The following is a 15,510-nucleotide window of genomic DNA, read 5'->3' as shown; positions in this document are numbered from 1 at the left end:
ATAAATTTTGGTACACAGGTGTAACATGATAAAATACAGGTCAAGTTTGACTTTGACGCTAGTCGGTTAAAGGTCAAGGTCACAATAACACAAACAGTTAAACGGTTTCCGGATGAAAACTTGAGAACTCTTTGGTCTAGGTTAATGAAAATAATAGGGAGGTTGGTTATGACCAGCAGATGACCCCTACTGATTTTGAGGCCAGTAGGTCACAGGTCAAGGTCACAGTGACCCGGAACATTTAAACGGTTTTCAGACAATAACTTCAGAAGGCTTGGGACTAGGATCACGAAAGTTAATAAGGAGGTTTGTCATTACCAGCAGATGATTTGTATTAATTTTGAGTTCCAAAGGTCAAAGGTCAGAGTGACCTGGAACATTTAAACCTTTTCCAGACAATAACTTGAGAACGCTTGGGCCGAGGATCATGAAACTTCATAGAGAGGCTGATCATGACCAGCAAATTACCTCTATTGATTTTGAGGTCAGTAGGTCAAAGCATGTTCACTGTCGACATTGGCTTAGTTCTTTGACAAGGACATATTGTGGGGATATAACTCGTCACTCCTGTGACAACTCTAGTTTTCATTAAAATTGATCTATAGCATCATTGTAAGGTCATCTCTCAAATTTGTTCAAATGAGGGCACATGATCTGTTTTATGCTTTTATACTGATCACAAATATTATTATTCATGATTCTGTGTGTCATAAATATATTCACAGTCATATGGTGAAGGTCTTGGACCTTCTTAATTCGTCCGTCACATTAGCTGGTGTACTCAATTGCTCTTACAGTTACCATACATGGTATGATTTGGCTTAAGAAGTAGATGATCCCAAATGTTTTGGGGATTAGTAGGTCAAGGTCATACAGATCAGAGGAACAACCCATCATGGGGGTATACACGTTCTTCGAACAGCTCTTACGAATATGTGTATATAAGGTTTCAGAAATCCCATGTCCGGAGCCCGGGGGCTACCAGAAAATTCTGTCGGGCTACTAAATTTTTTCAGAGCGTGCCCACCGGGCTACCTTGAATCTCCGTATTGCGTAGCCCGGAAATCAATAATTTAGTCTTCAAATATAATTTTGATAGTTGTCTATAATCCCCTTGTTTATCGAGAGATACACGCCCGAGGCTTTAATTATCTTACCACCTACTGTCACAATCGGCAAACAATTAACCGTTTAATCGTACCCGCAGGCACATGTTTAAAAAACATACACGAGATATTTTAGACTGATCCAATAACATCAAAGTCGTTGACCGGTATTGTTCAAAACAATATGCAAACCAGTCTTAAAATTACGTCATTTTAGCGCCACCTGCCAAAGTGTACTTTCGGTTTCGCTGACCTCAATATTTATCGAGCGATCAGATAGAACAGATATTTGATTTTGAGGCAGTTTAGTGCTTACATTGATTGTTTATGCTTTTCAATTTAAATACCTGCCTAACATGCAAAAATATCGACCACGATTTAGCAAAATATCAGAAAGTATACAGAATTTCGGACAAACTTAAATTCGGATAAGTGAATACACAGTGCCAGGAAACTGAGAGAACTTATATACGCGGTTCTAGTCCGTTTATTAAACTAGACATTATAAGATGTTTAGAATTAGACAGAATTATTATGTCAACTTTAAATAATTTTGAGATAAATTACAGTTCATACAGCTCTAAAGAATTTGCAAGTTTATAAAAATTGATTTGCATTCCTTTTATATTGCCATGTTGCAATAATTATCATATTTCTCAGTTTAATACATGTAGTTTTATCTTTTTTTAATGAGAAAAAGGTGTAATGATAATTGCTATTTAAGACAACAAAATTTATAACAATGTGCGTATGGCTAAAATGATGAAACCTCTAATAATTTAATCATTCCATCCACTGTAATATAGAAGCACATAGTAAATAAACCGAAATGGCCATTGCCAAATAAACTTAAATGTTCGGGCTACCAGACAAAAATATTGGTAGCCCAATGGGCTACCAATAAATTTGCAGATTTCTGAAACCCTCTTGACTGATTTATTTTTTTTTATTTCTCAGGTATCCATCAAAGATTGGCCATGGTGTTTACAGAACTGAAAGCCAAGCTGTGATTTTTGAAAATTTATTATAAAGTTCTAAATGGAAATACAATTTGAAAAGCACAGACAACTTCTTGTATTTTTAAGCTACCACTTAACCATAATGTTAATTGATTGATTACAGACATAAATGTATGCCGTGAAGTTCAGTTTAAAATGACTAAATATAAACGCTGTAACAGGAGGATTGGTCAATAGCTGAAAGGTCAAGCTCTAAGCCCATTATTCACAAGCCAAATGCTTTTGTGTCTCTGAATCTCGTATAGGGAGAAGATGTCAAAAGTTCATATTTATGCCCAACTTTGAAGAATATGTGGTGAATTGTTTTGCTCATTGTTGGTCTGTCGGCATCATTTTAATAGGAATGGTCTCTGTGCTGACGTTCGTCCGTAACATTTCTATCGCTAAGTATATATCCTAAACCCCTCCAATGATTTTCATGAAACTTGGGTCAAATGATCACCTCATTAAAACAATGTGCAGAACTTATGAGTCAACCGTGTCTGCTCTGTATCTCCTTAACACCTTGAAGGACTTTCATGAAACTTAGGTCAAATGATCATCTCATCAAGACAATATGCAGACCTCGCGAGTCAGCCGTGTTGGCTCAATGTCAAAGGTTTGAGCTCTGTATCTCCCAAACCCCTTGAATTATTTTCATGAAACTTTGGTCAATTGATCACCTCATCAAGACAATTTTAAGAACTTATGAGTCAGCCATGTTGGCTCAAGGTCAAGGTCACAACTCAAGGTCAAAGGTTTGAGCCTTCATTTTGGGTCTGCTCTGTATCTTCTAAACCCCTTGAAGAATTTTCAAATTCATAGATGTTGTCATATAATTAACAACGTCAGTGCTTCCACCCATTACCATCAGCCCTTTTACTATAACAGCGGCGGCGGACAGCTGTCTTTCAGTTTGCCTTGTCTGATCAATAACTAGATAATACTTGTGCCTACAGTAGTCAAACTTCATAGGACTATTACCTGTAGACAGCAGATGACCCTTACTGTTGTTGGGATCAGTGGAATAACTTTCATAGTAATTTTGAGACTGTAAACAGTTTCCGACCAATATTTCAAGAGTGCGTTGGCCTACTGACGCTAAGCTTTATAGAATTGTCTGTGGTAAGTAGACTTCTATTGTCACAAGGACATTGAGACTGAAAACTTTGTCTGCTGTATACTTGAAGAGTGCTGTAGCTGACAGATTTAGAACTACAATATGATTTCCTGTCGTCATCAAATGATCATTATGGGTCAGTTGTTTGAAGGTCATGATGACCTCTAGACTGAAAATGTTCTCCGGCCAATATCTTAAGAACCCTTTAGCCTACAGCCTTTAAACGTCCGAGGGAGATTGAATGTAAATGACCTATACTTTTTACGTGTCAGTATTTCGGGAGGTCAGGGCCACTGATCTTTAGACTGAAAAGTTTCTGCTTAATAAATATAGAACACTTGGTCCTACTCTAACTTCACAGGGGGCCTCCGTGGCCGAGGGGTTAAGGTCGCTGGCTTCAAATCATTTACCCCTAACCGACGTGGGTTCGAGCCTCACTCGGGGTGTTGAATTCTTCATGTAAGGAATCTCTCCAGCTGGCTTACGGAAGGTCGGTGTCTGCTTATGATGAAATAATGCACGGTGGGGCACCTGGGGTCTTCATTCACCATCAAAGCTGGAAAATCGCCATATGATCTATAATTGTCGGTGTGAATTAAACAACAAAAAAAAACCCTAACTTCACAGACTTATTTTCTATTTTCAACATATGACACTTGAGGTTTTTGCTGTTGATGAGTCAAAGTCAAAGTGAAAAAGATGCTCATTCATATGATTTACATACTAAGCCGGGGTTTGAACCTGTATTGAAGTATGGGAAGTTTTTTGTTATCACTAGGTTAGGAAAGAAACAGTCATAAGTGTCATTTCGTCATGATCTGTACGAAACAAGGCCGGAATGTTTATTTTCGTAAAATCGCGACCAAGTCTGAAATTTGGATCAAAAATTAGGTCAAATCGCAAAAGTACACGTTTACAACTAATGTCACATGTTCTACTTTAAGTTTTTGTTTTGATGAATTCAAGTTACAAACTGTTCATCTGCGAGCAAAATATACGTCACTAGTTGAAATCATAGAAACTATCACACTGTTTCTGTACATCTGTCCTGTCAACTTAAAGTATTTCGACAGAGTAAGATAGATATGTCTGTCAGTTAGAAAAAATCTGAATAGTACATGCAATAATTAATCACAGGTGCCCATCCGGGCATTCTTTTAAGAACGAGTGGACACTTTTATAAATACTGACCTCCCGTAAGCCATACTGACAACATCCTCACGTGATGTTTCGAACCCACAGCGAGGCAAGTGACTCGAAGTCAGCGACCTTTACCACTCGGAGACACCATTCATTAATCTTACCAAGCAACTGGTGCAACGCAATGCATGGAAACATGGTACCGTACATTGTCTTGTGTATATTTCTACACATTCATAGTTATTTTAAGCATATATGAGCCGCGCCATGAGAAAACCAACATAGTGGCTTTGCGACCAGCATAGATCCAGACCAGCCTGCGCGTTCGCTAACAGTTTATCTAATTCCAATAGGCTTTGAAAGCAAACAGCATGGATCCTGACTAGACTGCGCATATGCGCAGGCTGGTCTGGATCCATGCTGGTCGCAAAGGCACTATGACGGTTTTCTCATGGCGCGGCTCATATGTATTACCCAGAGGGACTTGAAAATCTTGCAAATTGGGCCGTGATAGATCGGATCTTTTTCAATGGTGTATCCTCTGTAGTTTATAGGGCATTTAACAGGGCCAAAATCATTTCAGGTTATGTAAAAAAAATCGTACTGTTTTTAAGTTTGTACATCAGCTCCATTGCCTGTCCTATGGTTTTCCCAAATGTCCGAAAATTGCCTCAAGTTATGTTCAGGGTATGTTCCTGACCTCCTATACACATCAATAGTTTCTTTATTTCTTACACAATCCTTCAAATTATAACAATTCGTCTGCGTGACACTTATCAATATCCAGAATACTATACTCAGACCGTAACAAGGAACCATACTTTTATGTATACATTCTTTCATGGCACATATATAAATTTATATAAAGTCTTCAATGATACATGCATAGGTCTCAGTTCAGCAGTCAGTTTTAAATGTCTTGTTTTGTATCATTTTCACATAACAGTTCTGTCTGAAATAAACATTATTTCTTGGAAATGAAAGTTAATTTTCACAAAAGGCGCATTTCCGGATTTAGACCGTTGAAAAACTGAGATTTAGTTAGGGGATACACGTATGTAAAGGAAGTATAAGGCGGGTGATGGTAATGATGGCTCCAAGATTTTGAGTGAGAGTAGTGAGTTTTCTAGAAAGATCTGGAGGTATCATTCCCGTGAAAAACATTCCCGTGAAAAATTAAGAAAGAAATTTGGTGATGATTTTAAATTTTCATGATACATGGCCGTTTTCGTCATCCAAATTCACAATACAAACATTAGCATTTTACTGTGGCTCGGAGTAAACCGAACATATCGTAATTGATGTCTTATATCTTTATTTTAACATTTCAAAACGATACCCAGTAAGCTTTAGGGATTTGAGCGTCGCCTGATCCGCTCGCCTATTTTTCCGTTTTCATTGAAACGGGGATCCTCGGTAATGTACGTTATATCACGAATATTAACGGAGGTTCCCGAGGGTTATGTTTGTGTCGTCTGCTATTTTATTGAATCGGGGATCCACGGTAATGTATGTAATATCACGGATATTAACGTAGGTTCCAGAGGCAATTCATCCGTGTGTTTGTCCATGCAGTCTTTGTGCACACTTGTCATGTTTTTTTTTCTTTTTAATATGTCCAATCGTCGTGTCTGAATGAGAAATTGAATGAGAGAAAGAAATACATTGGTCCGTTTTTTTTTAAAAATCCCTTTGCCCTTTTCACCGCCGAATTCCTTCGGCCCTCAGAACAGTCTTTCTACTCCTACGATCTACTTTCCAGGGTTCTAATTTCCAGATTTTATTTCTACTCCTAATTGTAAGATGGTAAATCTTACATATACTATTAAGCCTACTTCAAATTCAGATAATTTTGAACTATTTAATTCACTTCAGTTGTGGTAAAAAATATTTAGATATATTGTTGATATTGTATTTTGTATTTCTTTACACAATGCGTGAGTTATTGTTTGTGCAATTTTGTATTAGGCCTATTTCATCTTATATTAGGCTTTTTATATTACGGAATAAGAAAGAGAGTAACGAACCGACGCCGGGAATTGCTATGACAATAGTAAAATAAAGGCTATGACATTATTATAGTTTGTTTGATAAAAAGATGACTTAATGCCTTGTGGTTACACAATTATATACAAATGGCTGTGATTAAGATGAAAATGTATTTCAGATTATACACCAACGCACAATACAGACTCGCAAAATTCACGATTTTTCGAATTGTTTGTAAATTTCTTCTACGGTAGGATCAATCATTGTAAAATATATCTACTTAAAATATTATCAGAATATGATGTACGCATAAAAATTGCTTTTTTACCAGTCCGAATTCAAACAGACGAAATATGAACACTTGAATATCATCTCAACTAACTAGTTTTCCGGTCCGAATATTTTTGTTTGTGTTTTGGAACACATTTATTTTAAACATTTATCTCTCCGCCGACGAAAACTTTTATAAAATATGCTTATTAAATAAGATTCATAAATTTTATCACATGTTTATGTTTAGATTATGCCGGTTGTTTTGTTACTAAGCAAGTGCCCGTTTTATTTACACGACGTTAAAAAATGTAGACTGCGTCACTGTGTTTAACCAGTTACGAGAAAGTTACGAGGATTGCGATATGCGGACTTACGAGGACGTTGATAAGACGGTTTGCGAGAATCATAAATATTCTCGTAAATCGGAACTTACGAGAAATGGACCTCGCAAGTTTCTCGTAAACTTGCGATATTGATAAGACGGCCCCACGATTTATTTTCGTCGGATTGAAGAGTAATTGAAATTTATCTACCTTCTGTATCTTCATGAATGTTGTTAACTTTAAGATGTAATTTTGACTTTTGACTCATTCTGCCCGCGCGACGCATTAATGCGTCGGCCGATGTTTATCTGTATACCGCGTGCCGCTTCTAGGCGGTGTTGTTATCTACATCTGGAAACCGCACGCCGCATACATGCGTTTTATAGTAATAGCTCTGAATTCCGCGTGACGCTTTCAGTCGTCACATTTCATTGGTCTTAAATAAACTCTTTAAGTTCTTTCTAACAAATTGGACCAATCAAATTTTTTGTTGCATCACATTTTTAATACATAAATAAAAGCGGATGTTGTGAAAACATTAATGCTTTCGCTGAAGAAAGCTGTAAAAGCGAGCGTCGTTCAAGTTATAATTTGTGATTTCTTGAAGCCTGAAAATTACTGATGATTCTTTATATGATCGAAACATAAAAGAATAAGTAAAAAGATGAATAAATAAATAAATAAATACCAACGAAGATTCACTAAGCAATGTCAATTGAAATAATGCAACCCAAAAATATAAACTTTATCGTTCGTCGCTACACGGCAAATAATTCCATCTGCGGGATCTTCAGATCTGTCAAAATTTAGCAGAGATAAAAATAGGAACCCAGTTATGGAGCTAGAAAAGGCGATGAGTATATTCTTTATAAGTACGGATCTAAACATTCGAGTTTGGAAAAAAATGAGTTGTAAATAATTGGGTATTGTTATATATATACACTTCAATAAAGACAGACGTACAAAATTACCGCACAAAAATAATGTGTACGCATCATACCGAAATGCAAAAAAAAAATCTCATAAAATTATTTTACATTTTCATACCGCGTGAACATTGTCACATAGTTTCGTCGTGACGATGCACACAACACATCCTGGACAAAACTGGTAGAATTGTGGATTATATCATAATGAAAAGAACAGAACTAAAATATTTTCTTTAACATGTAAGATTAAGCTATCTTCAACTCATGTACACGAGATCTTTCATCTTTACCTATGCGATATGACAATGCTTATGTGTGTATGAAAAAGTAAAATCATCTTCGTGGGTATCTATTTATTTATTTATTTATTTATTTATTGTAACTGTTAATAATGACTCAAACATTTTGACACTTTAGAAAGTCTACAAAATTGTTCCAAAATTCAAATTTTCATATCGGAAAATTAATCCAAAATAATCCCATTTTCAAACTTATAGTTTCTGTCTACGATAGTTGAAATATTCACTTATTTTCATTTTATTACATCTTCATATTAAATACAAACACTATTTGTATGAGAAATAACTTTATTTTGATGTGTTTTGATTGCCTGTATGCATATAACTGAGTAAAATCAGTGTTAGAAAATGACAATAATATTTATTTAGAATTATTTTTAAGAATTGTTCTTTTTTGTTGTTTAGATCTGTGCATGATAAAATTTAGAATTTTATAAATGTTGTTTAGCCAAAACAAAATCTGATGGGAGATTATGGTTATTTGTTTTGTGTTTTATTTCAACTATCTGTTAAAAATGACTGTACTACACAGCTGCATGAAATTAGCTTTGTTGTGTAGCTACTTCAATTTACTTACAAAGAGTGCAAATTCCATACCAATTAACACATATTTGATGTCATATGTCACTAATTTATAACAGTATCCTAAGCAAAAAAATCCTGCAAAATCAATGTAATCTCTCAAAACATCTCTAGGTATTCAGGGGTAGATTGGCTTATCAACCTCCTAGGTGGCTGAAAGATAAATATCAGCTGAGTGGAAGTAGAGATAACGCTTTAGGGTAGAATGAGTTAAATTGCAACACCTAGTGTTGAATTATTATAATTGCTCTAGAAGGAATCCCCTCCCCATTGTTTACCCCACTGAATTGATTCGTGATTATTATTACAATGTGTTTCTTGTCAAAATATAATGTCGAATTGTTTCTTAAGCAACCATTGAAAAATCAGGGATTGTTTTTTAACGTCCCTCAAACCATTGACATTTATTGATGCAATATGATATGACATATAAACACAGTTAAACTACACGACAATTACACAAAAATAGTATATATTATTCAGCATTTTTCTTCTATTCTGCATAGCATTGTTTTGAAAAATAAATTCATGTATTCGTGTCATTTTAAATGTTTGATTTTTTTTTTGAAAATTAGTAGTTATTACTAAAGTTTTTAAAATAAAATAGCAAATTTGTAAATGAACAATCTCAGAAAAAATAAATAAAACCGCAAGTCATATAACATAATATTGGGGATATGTATAAGATTTTGGCATATTTTGAAGAATCTTCATTTACTTTTTTCGAATATTCATACACATTTCTATTATTAAACTCATAACACGTTACGGGTACATGTACTATAAGCAAATGAAATAAACGGAGTGCTGAATCGATTACAACAATACGTCTTCTACATTTATACAAGAGATCCGGATGGAAAATACGTTTCATATATACATAGATATTTTTCATTTTTGGATCTTTCCTTATTTCTTTTTATACATTGACACACTTTTTGCCATCGATGGCGCTGTAAAATCAGACTCACTTGACCCGTTTCTCATCGGCGTCGCTGTATCAGGGGGGTGGGGGGTGGGGGGGGGGCGGGATAGAATGCTTAAGTAGAGCTGATCAGCCCCTTCCTCGGAAATGTGGATTCCTGGCGGGTCTCCAGCATCATACAAAGAGTTCACTGTTTTTTTCCCTTGAAGAAACATATCATCATTATCCAAATAATGCATATATTTATTTTTCCTACAGTAGTCAAGAATTTGGCGGTAAATGTACTTCGCGTCCATATTTATACGCTTGACGGGAGCGCTATTGCCGATTCTTGGTAAGATGCTGGAGTAGACATTTTGGCCATTTTTGAGAAATAAGGTTAAGCGTCCTTTTAGCACTGGCAACCACCTCGTTTTTCTTTTTTTCGGGATGTCATTTGTGCCCAGGTGAACTACACTCCTCCTATTCTGCTGTCATGGGGAATGATGATAGAATTTACTATATTTTTCAACAGTTTCTAAAGCTAGCCCAGGTACCGATTTATACTGGATATCTTTTCCGGTATATGGAGTCTGTTTGTATTTGAATCTCCGATTATCACAACACTTTCTTTCCGTTGGTACATAAATGATGGTGGATTTTCAAGAAGTGATGGCGAAGGAGGATCATCTTCCTGATTTACGGTTTCAGAAAGATCTTTCGTTCCAGAATGTAATTTAGATACTGAGTCGTCTTCTTCTGACTCGTCATGTCCAGTACTTGCAACGCTCTATGGATTTTCATTGATTCCGAAATCACTGGCATCGATTCTACTGATGCGCTAATGTTCCCATCTTCAAACTGCAATATGTTGGCTGTACGTCTTTCCATAATTTCAGATACATATTCTCCTTAGCGCTCATTTGGGCAGTTGTTTTGAGTGTGTCCTTCAGTTTTACAAAACTTACATATTACATCATGTGGACAGGCATTTTTCAAATGGTCGTCACTATTGCAATTATAACATACTTTTTTTTGGATTCAGGTTCGTAATTGGTGGATTATTTCTTTTTGTTGGACACTTGAAATACTCGTGGCTTGTCAAACCACAATATTTGCGTGCCGTTCTATTATTGTCCACGTACAATCTTACGGTAAACTGACCAATATCTACTATTGCCGGGAGCAATTGTACGCAATTGAGAACTTTCAAATACCTAGATCCGTTTTCTATCTCCGTGCCTTTTATTTTTCCACGTGATATACTTTCTTCAATAACCTCTCCAAATGTAGACAAACATTGTAACAGCATTGAATCGGGCAGTTCATACGGGGCGTCTTTTACTGTTATATTTGTGAACAAATGTTCAACGTCCGTTATATAGATGTACCTATTTTGAATGCGTAAACCGTGAAGAACGACCTTGTTTTTGACTTCTTTATTGTTTACAGTTACTCTGCATTCAGACTTTTTTTATTTGAATTGCCTTTATATCTGACTTATCTACAAATGATGATAATGCTGAGAGTACATGAGTTGACCTTGATATTGACCTGATGACCTACTTCAACATTTCTGTAGCTGCAGTCTTCAAATTTGAACCACATGAATAGGTTTGTTAACTAAATTAAACTTTGACCTTGACATTGACGTAGTGACCTACTTCCACATTCTTGAAAGTTATCAGGCTTCAAATTTGGACCAGTTGCATAGTATTGTGTTCCAAAATGAAATTTGAACTTGATTTTGACTTAGTGACCTGCTTTCACATTTCTCAAGCTACTACCATTACATTTGGACCACATACATAGTTTAGTGTACCGAAATGAACTTTGCCCTTGATCTTGACCTATTGACCTGCTTTCACATTTCTACAGGCTTCAAATTTGTACCACATACATAGTTGAATGTGACCTGGTTTTTCTTTTTACCTAGTACCTATGTTCATATTTCTCAAGCTACAGCCCTCAAATTTGAAGCACATACATAGTGTTGCGTACCGAGATAAACTTGCACCTTGAAATTGATCTAGTGACCTACTTTCTTATTTCTCAAGCTACAGCTTTCAAATTTGGACCACATTTACAGTTATTTGTACCGAACTAATGAACTTTGACATTGATATTGACCTTCAGCTAGTCTTGAAATTTGGAACATTCAAAATTGACACTTTGGCGCCAGGATCACTCTGTAATCTCTTGTCTTTAGAAAACAATATTAGGAACAAAAGAAATGTTGTTGTGTGATATTGATGGAAAGAAAATAGGTCAGTCATAACTCATCCTTTCTTTGGCAGATACTCAAAACTATAAACTAAAAGTGACTAAAGAACAGAGCTGTAAACAAATCAACAAATTGTCATTAAAAAAAAGAACGGAAATGGTATTCATCGGATGATGTCCGATATTTACATCGGTCAGAATCAGGGATGAATATTTTACCCATTGGTTTATTGAGATGTATTTTCTCAACCTGTTTCTGTTTTGTCAACATATTTTGAGAATCAAACTAACATTTCGAGGACACTTCCCTGTTCGAGAATTTATGTACGAGATAAGGTACTCACAAATGCAATTATACAACTTATTTGTATGCACAATTATTTTCAGAAGGATTTAAGATGTGTACATATTCGTCCAGCACATATAATTGTTCATCTTATTGGGCATTAATCTTTCTTTTATTCAATATAAGACACTTTATGTACACAAATTATTAAAGTGAAAAATGGCTTGAATATATGAAATTGCAGCTTGCGAAAGTAACATGGCCATCCGATGAATTTACCAGAAAAAGCTGAAAGGTACAAGTAAAAGGTAAATTTAAATTTTAATTAACGTCGCTTTGTGAAACAATTAACATAAGCTCTGTAGAGCTTTTGAATGACCCTATTTTAGGAACAGTTAAAAACAATTATACCATACCCCCAGCAATTAGCTGGTACCCGTTTACAGCTGGGCCGATTGAGGCAATCATGATAAAGTACCTCGCCCAAGAACACACTGCAACGGGAGTAGCAAGGTTTCGAACCAGGGGCCTTCACCTCGTTAGGGAAGTGTCTTAGCCCTCTCGACCACTGCGTCCACTAAGGATCGGGCTTCTAGTCAAGAGCACTATTGTCGCTATTTCTAGATGGAAGAACTTGTGTTTCTTCGCTATCGAATACACGCATAAAAAAGAATACTGTTATAACTTGGAATTCCAATTTTACGAATAGACTGAAGTTTAAACATATGACTGTGCATACCGACAGAAACACTTTATCAAATTAATGTACCTCTACCTAAAAAACATCTTGAAAAAGGAATCATCGAAAACTTGTTTTCAAATTTCAGTAATGAATTGGCACTTGCGTGTGCACGTGTCACTGTATAGGGCTTGAAGACTTGAATACTTAAACAAGGAAAAATATGTAGGCGACCGGGTAGCTCACTCGGTAGAGCATCGGAACGGTACTCCGAGGCCCCAGGTTTGAGACCCGGTCTGGCTCCATCTTTTCCTCACCCTGTAACATACACACATAATATATTTTAATTAATATGATGCAGGTTAACATTTGACCTCACTATAAAGCAATACTAGTGTATTTGCGTATATCTGCAAGCTGATTTTCGTCTTCTTCTGCCGTACCTATGAGGACAAACTTGAGAACTTCTAAAATTCTATTTTTCTATTCTTCATCCCATTTAAAGACCGCAAGTATTTCAATAGTAGACATATGGATTAATGCTATAAATGAAGGCAAATTTATAGGAACTGTATTCTTAGACCTTTCAAAGGTATTTGATTTAGTGAATCGCTCAGTTCCTCTAGGGAAAATAAAATCATTTAAAATTAGTCAGCATGGATCTGTTTTAGGACCTCTGCTATTCATTTTTATTTAAATGATCTCCCACTGGCATTAAAAGAAATCTTTACTGAAATATTTGCTGATAATACTACTCTAAATGCCATTGAAAATACATATCATGAAGTACAAACAGCACTGCACAAAGCACTTTACAGTGTTAATCCATGGTGTCAAAATAACTTCATGTTATTAAATGCCAAAAACTCAATGGTTATGCCTGATTGTCCGAAAAACGAACACATTTCAAGTGACAGTAACACTCTGCACCGTTACAGTGCACACATTGTTTATCCGTTCTGAAAGACGTTTGGGTGTGCAAGTTAACAGAAATTTAAATTGGAAAAATTATAATGGTAATGTTCTAGAAATGTAATTCAAAATTTTATCTCCTCAAAAGAATAACATACTTCTTATATATTCCTTTTAGAAAACTCTTTTCATTGCATATATTACCTTATTTAGATTATTGCAGTTCTATTTAGGGAAAGTGTACATAACTAAGAGCAGGCTAATTCCATTCTCAAATTTCAGGAGAAGAGGGATAGGATTATTCTTGACACAAAGTTTGATGCACTTTCTGAGAAACTGTTTATTAAACTAAACTGGATGAAATTCCCAGAGCGAGTCAGGTGCAAACAGTCAATTATGGTTTATAAGTCTGTCAACAATATATGCCCCAAATGCCTACAAGATACATTTACTCAAAGCCATACTTAACTTGTATCACCCTAAACCGAACTTTAAAAGTAAATACGTAAGATATATATACATTGAATTTTTTAATGTAATTATTCCAAATTTTCTCTATGATGACTTTATCATGTTGTTGTTTTGTACAGTCATCGAAATTGTGCGGTGTTATGTTTAAATCTATTTCGTTTTTTTTTTCTTTGTTTCTTTATTTTTTTAATATTATGGAGCATCTCTTCATCTATTACAAACTTGTTTTTGGTCTCTCTTTAATAAAATTGTTTGCATGTAAATACCAAGCGATTGTCATTTTCAACCTTTGTTTTGTTTTAATTTTGTACCATCGTTAATATGTGTTTTGTATGAGACTCACGGTGAGGATTGGGCTAGACTAAATGTGTCGCCACTGTAAATAAAGTCTTTATTATTATCATCATTATTCTTATTATTAACAACAAACAAGTATGGCACAAAAGCAGTGTAAATAAAAATGTAGCGCATGAATCACCGGCGGCATTTATAAAATTGCCCGTGTTCATACAATGTAGCCACCAAGCAAAACTGCCACCGTAGGAAATACCATGAGATTAGTCAGACAGTACACGAAAAAAAAAATCACGAAACTATGTAATTTTTAATGTTAAAAACAAAACACAGCGAGTCGAATTTTTAACAAGCATAAAATATATGCGTTTCGTGCATCGTGTTGTTGTGCTATCTCATCGTGCTGTTATATCGTGTTGTACAAGTAAAGTGTACATATGTGTATTTCTGGCACTTTAAGTATTCATTAACTTGTAGTAGAACTTCAGAGGACTTGGCAGTCAAATTTGTTGGCCTAAATTCAGATACGCGGAATAAGTAACCTGTGCATGTTACCCACTAAAGCAAACCTGTGCAATATGCAGTTGCAGCGCTTTGTCTCTCATTCTATTGCATGTTTAATTAGTATTTATCGAAACTATAACATTTTCAATAAAAGGTGCAAAAGTCGTCTGAAGAAAAAAGAACAGTTCATACATGTTCGTTTCGTAATACACTCTAGTCGCAAGTCTTAAAATACGTTCCCAACATGTAAACAAATAATTGAACATCATGATTCTAAACTATCTCGTTTTACTTGTACATGTACTATCACTATTTTCAGTTGCAGATACACTTGTTACTACTTGTGAAATTTGTTATTTTTAAATTGCGGGAGCGCATAGTTTTATATCATAAACGATTCCGTTTTCAATAGTGACAGCATATTATTAAAATAAATTTTCTAGTTAACACCTCTGTAATAAGATTCTAGTTCTAGAGG

Source organism: Mercenaria mercenaria, unplaced genomic scaffold, assembly GCF_021730395.1.
Source record: "Mercenaria mercenaria strain notata unplaced genomic scaffold, MADL_Memer_1 contig_4864, whole genome shotgun sequence".
Lineage (NCBI taxonomy): Eukaryota > Metazoa > Mollusca > Bivalvia > Venerida > Veneridae > Mercenaria > Mercenaria mercenaria.
This window is presented reverse-complemented; position numbering follows the sequence as displayed.